Source organism: Silene latifolia, chromosome X, assembly GCF_048544455.1.
Source record: "Silene latifolia isolate original U9 population chromosome X, ASM4854445v1, whole genome shotgun sequence".
NCBI classification, from domain to species: domain Eukaryota; kingdom Viridiplantae; phylum Streptophyta; class Magnoliopsida; order Caryophyllales; family Caryophyllaceae; genus Silene; species Silene latifolia.
Window position 1 is genome coordinate 149,600,896 of NC_133537.1, and position 8,384 is coordinate 149,609,279.

The 8,384-nt window shown below is 39.5% G+C and overlaps 1 non-coding gene across 1 annotated transcript; it reads left to right on the forward strand.

Annotated features, from left to right (window-relative positions):
• Window positions 1-3,979: 3,979 nt before the first annotated feature.
• Window positions 3,980-4,086, forward strand: LOC141625788 (small nucleolar RNA R71). The gene has a single exon (XR_012535542.1). It is a non-coding gene; the product is annotated as a small nucleolar RNA R71 (small nucleolar RNA).
• The last annotated feature ends 4,298 nt before the right edge of the window (window positions 4,087-8,384 follow it).

Here is an 8,384-nt window from a genome sequence, read left to right on the forward strand (position 1 = left end):
AATCAACATTTAGCCATATTTCCACCAAAAGCCTTAGAGAATTGTAAGGCTTGGTGAATTCCCTTCCAATATTTAAGGCCGACTCAAGTAGAACACAATCGAGCTTGGTAAAGTGGTTAGTGTCTTTTCTTGCAAAGATAGTATTCCCGATGACCTTGTGCCACACTCTAATGCCCGGATGGTGGACTAATAGAGCGCGACTAGCATGATAGTTCTCAAATTTCCTCCCGGTAATCGCCTCCGAAAGAGGAGCGGGGTCATACTTTTCGGGATTCTTGTAATAACTAGGTGAATCACTAAGACCCAATACTTTACCCAATTCATCAAAGGTGATGCGCCTACTCACATTAGCAAGGCGAAACTTGATTTTTTCTCTAGTGTCTACCTTAGTAACTTTCAAAGAACTCAAGAATTCTAAGGTAAGGGAGGGGTATGTCAAATCTCTTGTAGCAAACAATTTTCCCAACCCCATGGCTTCAAAGAAGGCTTTTGTTTGTTCAAGGACACCCAATTTGTTCAAGGCATCTTCACATATGAATTTGGTGGGTAGAAAGGATTTTCTAGCATACTTGGCAAATGTATCCCTATAGGAGTTAGAAATGAAAATTACCTCCGGATAGTTTGATAATTGAGCAATTTCCGGAGTTGTTGATGTTGTTGCTTCCAAGGGAGGTTGTTGTTGTTGAAATTCCAAGTTTGAACTAGCTACCACCATAGCCAATGAGGCTTTCTTTGCTTGAAGACATTTTTGTCTTGTTGAGAGTGCCTTTGCCTTAGGTGCCTTTGTTGATCCTTTTGTCCTTGCCATTGATGATTATACCAAGAAAAGAGTGAAAATCTTCAATTTCCAAGTATACCCAAATCCATTTTAAGATGAAAGGCTTTGCCTATGTAATTTCAAAAATCGACTCAAAGGTTGAAGATTTTGGTGCTTGGTTTGATTTTTGTTGGAAGAGGAGTGATTAATTGTTGTTAAAAGGAAGTTTGGATTTGATTTTGTTGAATTTGGTTGAGGAAATCTTGTTTTGGTGATGGAGAGGATGAGGGTTTTGAGTTTTGGGGTTTATGGGTAGTGTCTTGAATGAAGGAATGAAGAAATGAATGTGGGATGGGGTATTTAAAATACCCGAAAATTTCAAAAACTGCAGGGGAAGACGGGCGTCTTTCCTTCGGGACGCTCGGACTCTGCCTTTTTTTTGGTTCAGGATTCTCGCCAAAAGACGGCCGTCTTTCAGCAAAGACGCTCATATTCATTGATTGCAGGACGAGTGTCTTCTGCTGAAGACGGGCGGATTCTCAGACAGTGAGCTTTCTTGTTTTACACTGGCAAAAAGACGGGCGTCTTTCCTTCAAAGACGGGCGGATTTCTGAAGACGAGCGTCTTCTCTACCAGGACACTCGGATTCTTCGACAGTCCCAAAATTTCAAATTTTCAGCTCAGATGGATGGGCGAATTTTGAAAAAGAGGGGCGTCTTTCCTGAAGACGAGCGGATTCCCATTAAGACGCTCGGATTCTTCCTGTTTTACCCGGATTCAGTTCCATCCGTGCACTTGCATATCCCTTGTCATTTTTCATTCTTCAAATCCCGTGTTCTTCATTGTAGGGGCACTACTAAGGCATGAATAGCCTAGGCAATTGCTATCCGCACACTAAGCTAAAGCACTACACATCAATTGAATCATTAGTCCCTCCCTCACTTCTCTCAAAAATGATAATTATCTTGATCAAGGCATAAAAATCCAAAAATGACAAAAATGGAATGTAAGAATTAAAACGCGAGTTAGGGAGTTAGAAATATTTACAAATGGTGGTTTAGGGAGGACTCCACCAAACTCTCATCCTTAGTGAGATGTCATGGGGGCATGTCCAAGGTGTTGTTGATGTTGCTCAACACCTTGAAGAAGTAGTCAAAAGCTTGTTCATTATCATGATAAACTTCTTCAATAGACCTTTGCCCTTGTTGTGCTTCATGTTGGTCTTTATCGATAGCATTACCAATATAGGGATTGAAAATCCCTTCAAACTAATCGTCCCAAAGACCACAAACTTCATCTACTTGATCACTAAAGATCTCTTGAGTTGATAGAGACAACTCTCCCACTTTCTTGTCTTGGCCAATGAGGCCATCCTCTTCATTGCTTGACTTTGGTGAGCTTTTCAAGCTCTCTTTGTTACAATTCACTTGCTCTTTGAATGGAGCATCTTCAATTTTCTTCTTCCATTGGAATTCCGACTTCTTTCTATCATCCTTCCGGCTATAATGATCAATCATAAAACATGGTTTATGCAAACGGGGAGCTCTCATGGTCTTGTCAAGATTAAAAGTTATGCTCTCATCTCCCACTTCTAGAGTGAGCTTTCCATGCTTCACATCAATCACCGCACCCGCGGTGTGTAAGAAAGGTCTTCCTAGAATGATTGGAATGTTGGAATCTTCTTCCATGTCAACAATGACAAACTCCACCGGGATGAAAAATTTCCCAACTCTTACGGGAACATCTTCCCATATCCCTAATGGTGTCTTCGTCGATCTATCGATCATTTGGAGTGTGATATTGGTGAATTTAAGCTCTCCCATCCCCAACCTTTTACTCACCGAGTACGGAATAACACTCACACTAGCCCCTAGATCACATAAGGCTTTGTTGATCGTGGTGTCGCCAATGGTACACGATATTGAGAAGCTTCCCGGATCTTTGAGTTTTGGAGGTGAACTCCCTTGAAGTATTGCACTACTCACCTTAGTGAAGGCGATAGTCTTAAGCTTCTGGATCGACTTCTTCTTTGTGAGGATATCTTTTATGTATTTTGGATAGGCCGGCACGTGATTGATTAATTCCGCGAAAGAAATTGAGACTTCCAAATTCTTCACAATTTCCATAAATTTTCCAAGTTGGTCATCAAATTTGGGCTTGGCTTGACGACTTGGAAAAGGAAGTCTAATCACAATGGGCTCCTTCTCCTTGACCTTGTCTTCATTTTTCTTTGAGATTTCTTCTTTTGATGGTTATCCATCCTTGGTGTTTTGCATAATTTCTTCTTTGTCACTAGCTTCCACAACTTCATACTCAACTTGCTTCTTCGGTGCTTCATACCTTGTACCACTCCTCAAGTGAATGGCACTAACCGTTTCATGTCTTGGGGGATTACCTTGAGGTGGTAATTGCCCCTTTTGTCTTTGTGAGCTTGAAGATGCTAGTTGATCAATTGGGTTTCCAACATTTTGGTGTGAGCTGGGATGTTGTTGATGGTGATTTCCTTTGCTTGACTATCTTTTTGCATTTGAGTGAAAAACTCTTGTTGATTCTTTTGCATTTGGAGCACCGCTTTTTGAACATCAAAAACTTGGTCATTTTGTTTATTCTATGGAGTTTGATTTTGGTAACCTTGGTTTTGGTTGTAAAAGGGTCTTTGATTTTAGTTTCTCATGGGAGGTGGGGTGTATGTTGGTTGAGGGTTTTGAACATTTTGACTTTTGTATGAGACATTTTGATGGAATTTGGTGTTTTCATTGTAATAGTTTGAATAAGGGGTACCACTCTTGTATGCTTGGAAAGCATTTACTTGTTCATTTGTTCCCTACATTCACTTTGGTCATGTCACAAAGTTCCACAATTCTCACATATCCCACTTGGGATTGATGAAGATGCCGTCATGGCATTAACATGATGCTTTGGTGATTTTGAGGCTTCTTTAAGTCTAGCCATAGCTTTTTCAAACTTCAAATTGATGGTATCAATGTGAGCACTAAGTTGAGCACCCAATTAAGTAATGGAGTCCACTTCATGCTTTCCTCCTCTAGTAGCCTTGCGAGGTCTACTATATTGTGAGTTATGGACCGCCATTTCCTTAATTTTGTTCCAAGTTTGATTGTCATCAACTTCGGTGAACATTCCATTTGATCCCATGTTGAGAATGTTCCTTGAAAATCTTCATAAAGACCGTTCCAAAATTGTTGTACAAAGAACCACTCGCTAAGTCCATGATGAGGACATGAGCGACAAATTCCCTTGAATTGCTCCCAAGCTTCATACAAGGATTCTTCATCTCTTTGCTTAAAGCCCGTAATTTGAGCTCTTAGCATGTTAGTCTTTTCCGGTGGATAGAACTTTTTGTAGAAAGCTAGAGCCAACTTTTTCCAAGAATCAATTCCGAGAGTAGCCTTATCAAGGCCTTTCAACCATTGTTTCGCAGTGCCAATTAGAGAAAAAGGAAATAAGACCCATCGAATTTGGTCTTGAGTTACACCGGTTTGAGAAATCGCATCACAATAGTCACAAAAAGTCTCCATATGAGAATGAGGGTCTGTTGGGGCTGGTGTCCTCCACAGTTAGTGCAATGACATATAAATCTCTAAAAGGATCAAAGGGTATACTTTTGTATCATTATCAGTTGGTCCACGTTTATCAATAACGGTTGGCTTGCTAGATAAGTTTGACGTTATTGTCATACAGATGGCGGTGATCAACTGGTCCCTAAAAGTCACACCTATAGGATACGTTTGAGAGATGTGACGGCATGAAAATACAGTCATGTTGATGCCTAATATGACTAAGCGGTTAGTCGGAGTTATTGACTAATAATTAGTCAAACGCGATGTTGAGATATTTATTTAATACGGATTAAATAATACTGGCTAAGGTGAATTAAGCGGTTAATTCGTAAATTGAATATTTGAATGTATATTAAATTAATTAATTATACAATATTGTCATTGTCGGACAAGTATTAATATGTCGACTGATTCATGTTACTTGTCGATATTTTAATATCCGATAACGGATGATGATTTATAATTAAAACCCGTCATATACATTTAGCAAAACGAGTCGGACCACGAGTTAAATAAGGAGAAAGTGGAAAGCCCACTCCCTCCATGGGTAACGTTCGGTTGGTTGGGAGTAGGACAAAAGGAGAGTCCTTCTCTCCTTTTGACCTAATCCTTCTCATTTGAAGAAAAATTAGGGATTTGGAGTCTTTTTCTCTGAAATTCTAGATCTCACATCAAAACCTCACAAAAGCTCTCTCAATATTGCAAGGCAATCAGAGAGCAATTTCTAGCACAAGGGGCATAGTCTCAGACGATCTTGGGTGCAACGATTAGCAGGAAATCTGCGTTGATTTTGCATTCTTAGGCCGTTTTGCACAGACCCGAGGTTGATTCTTATTCTTTTATCGTTTCTCTTGTTTTTCGTTTATGACCATTAATCACATGATAAATTACGTTATAGTCCTTAATTTTAAGGGGTTTTATACAGATATTACCCTACAAGTGGTATCAGAGCGAGGCCACGTATATTTTTCATCGTGATTTTCATAAAACGATTTGAATCGATATTTTTTTTTGCCTTGAAAACTGTGACATGCATGTTCACGTCTGATCAGTCGATCGAGGACTTTAGTGTCTCGATCGATTGGTTTTGTTTTCGATTTTTTTTGCATATTGTTATTATAAACGATTATTATAGCAATATGTTTAAGGTTTTGTCAATTGAAGTTTTAATTTAATACGGATTAGGTCAAAATTGCAATTAGTTTTGTTTTTTGTCAAATCGTTTTCTTGAGTGCCGCGCTGAAAAAAAAAAGAAAAAAAAATTTTCGTGTTTTTTTTTTATTTTTCGGCCATAAAATTTACATAATTCGGATTTTGTGCACTCGCTTGATTGTGAAACGGTTCACACACGTACCATTTAGTTATTTTAAAGCGGTTTAAAGTAACAGATTGTAATGGATTAAAATTAAGTTGATAAAAGCGGTTTTGTCATATAATTTTAAGCGTTAAAAGGTGGTTTGGATAAATTTAACATAATTACGGAATTATATCACGAATAAATTTTGTTTTAGTTGATGCAACTTTTATTTATCGTTACTTTTGAATGCCATGAATGTTTTTTATTACGTATTTAATTTTACAAACGGTTGTAACTTAGTGTGGCCTTAGTAGAACGTGTTACCGTAATGATGGAACACGGTCTTGGTTGTATTTTGAGATCTCGCATCTCCGTTTTGGATTTTTCCTTGTAATTACAGTTTTAATTTAGAATGTAAATAGGTTTATATTTTGTAAATTTTAAATTGTAATTTTGAGAAGACCAAAGATGGAGATCGGATGCTCACTCCTATTGAATGGATCAAGGTGGAACATCAAGACAAGCTTCTCGGGTCCAACGGTGGATTCGAAAGTTGTATTATGTTTATCTTGCTAGGATAGGCCACACTAGGACTTTTATTTACGTTCTGTTTTTTTTTTTATGTTTTTTAATCGTAACGATAGTTTGCATCATATTTCGCCTAAAACCAAACCACCTAATATTTGCATAAAAACTGACTCATATAGAGGTTGCGCGTTAGTTTTCTATGACATACAGATGTCACACGGACTTAATAAGCCATCACCTAAGTTAATTCATTCACGTAATGCTAGATTTTCGTTCACTTTAAATGAATTAAAACTAAGTTGATGGGATCTTCCTCGTATAACCAAAAATTGAGAATAGTCTTTATAGGTCAAACTCCAATGAATCCCTTCTTCGTCGGTAGGCATAATATGACCCCTTCTACGCCGGGTAAGTTGGAACTGATTGACCTATTTTATCTCAACACTATGGTCACTCGTACGATCCTGTGATTATGGTGGACTAAAGATAGGATTTACGGAAATCTATCGACCAAGAGTTCTAACGGTAGAACTAGCCAAACAGTTGGCTTATCAATTTACGGAAATTGAGTCTTGGGATCATTTGTATAATTCTTGAGGTAGATCGATTATACAAGTGCAATGAGTCTACACGTTAAAATGAATTTTAAATAGACTTATATCACCTCGATGAGTTGCTTATTTCGTTTTGTTTTTCTTTCTTTTCAGTGTAGAACACGATCATTTAAACTGCTAATAACAAAATGGTGGCGTGACGGACGACCCAATGCCAAGTGCCACATTGGACCGTGAGTCCCGGCTTCGGATCTTCATGAATCGGATGAATCGGTCTACTCGGATCGAAGAATGATGGATTAAACTTCGCGGACGGGAGGCGGCATTACGGAATGCCGCCATTGCTTTGAAAGGGAAGCTCAAATATCGATAGAGCCCATCCCGCCAAAACCAGGCCCCACGGTTGGAGCTAACGAAATCGCCACGTATAGCGATTTCGTCATGGAAGCAGGTGCGATAAAGAACGTACTCATTTTTGCAATGGAATCCAATTTGCAGAAACGCTTCATAGCCCAAGGTGCAAACAAGAATTTCACCACGCTCACTAAGGAATTCTCGAAAGCACCGAGAATCGTGACCTATGAGCATACTTGTCGCTTCTTTGAGGCGAAACTTCAGAAGGGCCAACCGGTTAGCCCACACATTCTCAAAGATGATTGAGAATGTTGAGAAAGCTGGAGGCACTTGATTGTAAGATCAGCGAGAACATCGTGATCGACCGCATGCTTCATTCACTCCACGATGGTTTTGCGCTCTTTAGAGCCAATTACTATATGAATGATTTGAAGAAAAGTCCTCATGCACTACACTCCCTTCTCGCATGGACCGAGAAGGACATGAAGTTTAGCGGGAGCCGAAACAGGGATGTTCTCGTTGTGTCAAACAAGGGCAAGGGTAAGGGCAAAGCTCGGCGGACCTAGCGAGAGGTAAGCCGAAGTTTAAGAAGTCGGGATCAGGTAAGAGTGGGCCTGGTGAGTCGAGCACCTCACTAGGCGCGACAAAGAGCAAGGACGGTAACATGGAATGCCATCACTGCCACAAGACTGGGCATTGGAGGCGTACATGTCCCGATACCGTGAGGACATAAAAGCAGGTCGCGTTACTCCTGTTGGTATGTCTACTTCTTCTTCTTTTATTCATATGATTGAGATTAACCACGCAAGTTACGGAACTTGGGTACTAGATACTGGTTGTGGTTCTCATCTGTGCAATCATGTGCAGGGCCTCCGAAACATCGAACCCCTCGTAAAGGGTGAGGTGGACCTGCGTGTCGGGAATGGAGCACGAGTGGCTGCCGTCTCGAGCGGAACATATGTGATCCAGCTTCCTAGCGGATTTGAGTTATTTTTATATAACTGCTATTATGTACCCAGTTTATCTAAAAACATTATTTCAGTTTCTGCACTTGACAAACTTGGTTTTTCATTTGTAATAGAGAATAATAGCTGTGTTTTCTCGTTACACGATATGATTTATGGCAAGGCAGTCTCCATGAATGGAATTTATGTTTTAGATCAGACCACCGAAATATTGCACGTAATGAATAAGAAGTTAAAAGTTGGTGACAAAGATCAAACTTATCTATGGCACTGCCGTATGGGACATATTAATGAGAAACGCGTTAAACAACTCATACAGAATAGAGCTATCTCGGCCTTTGATTTTGAATC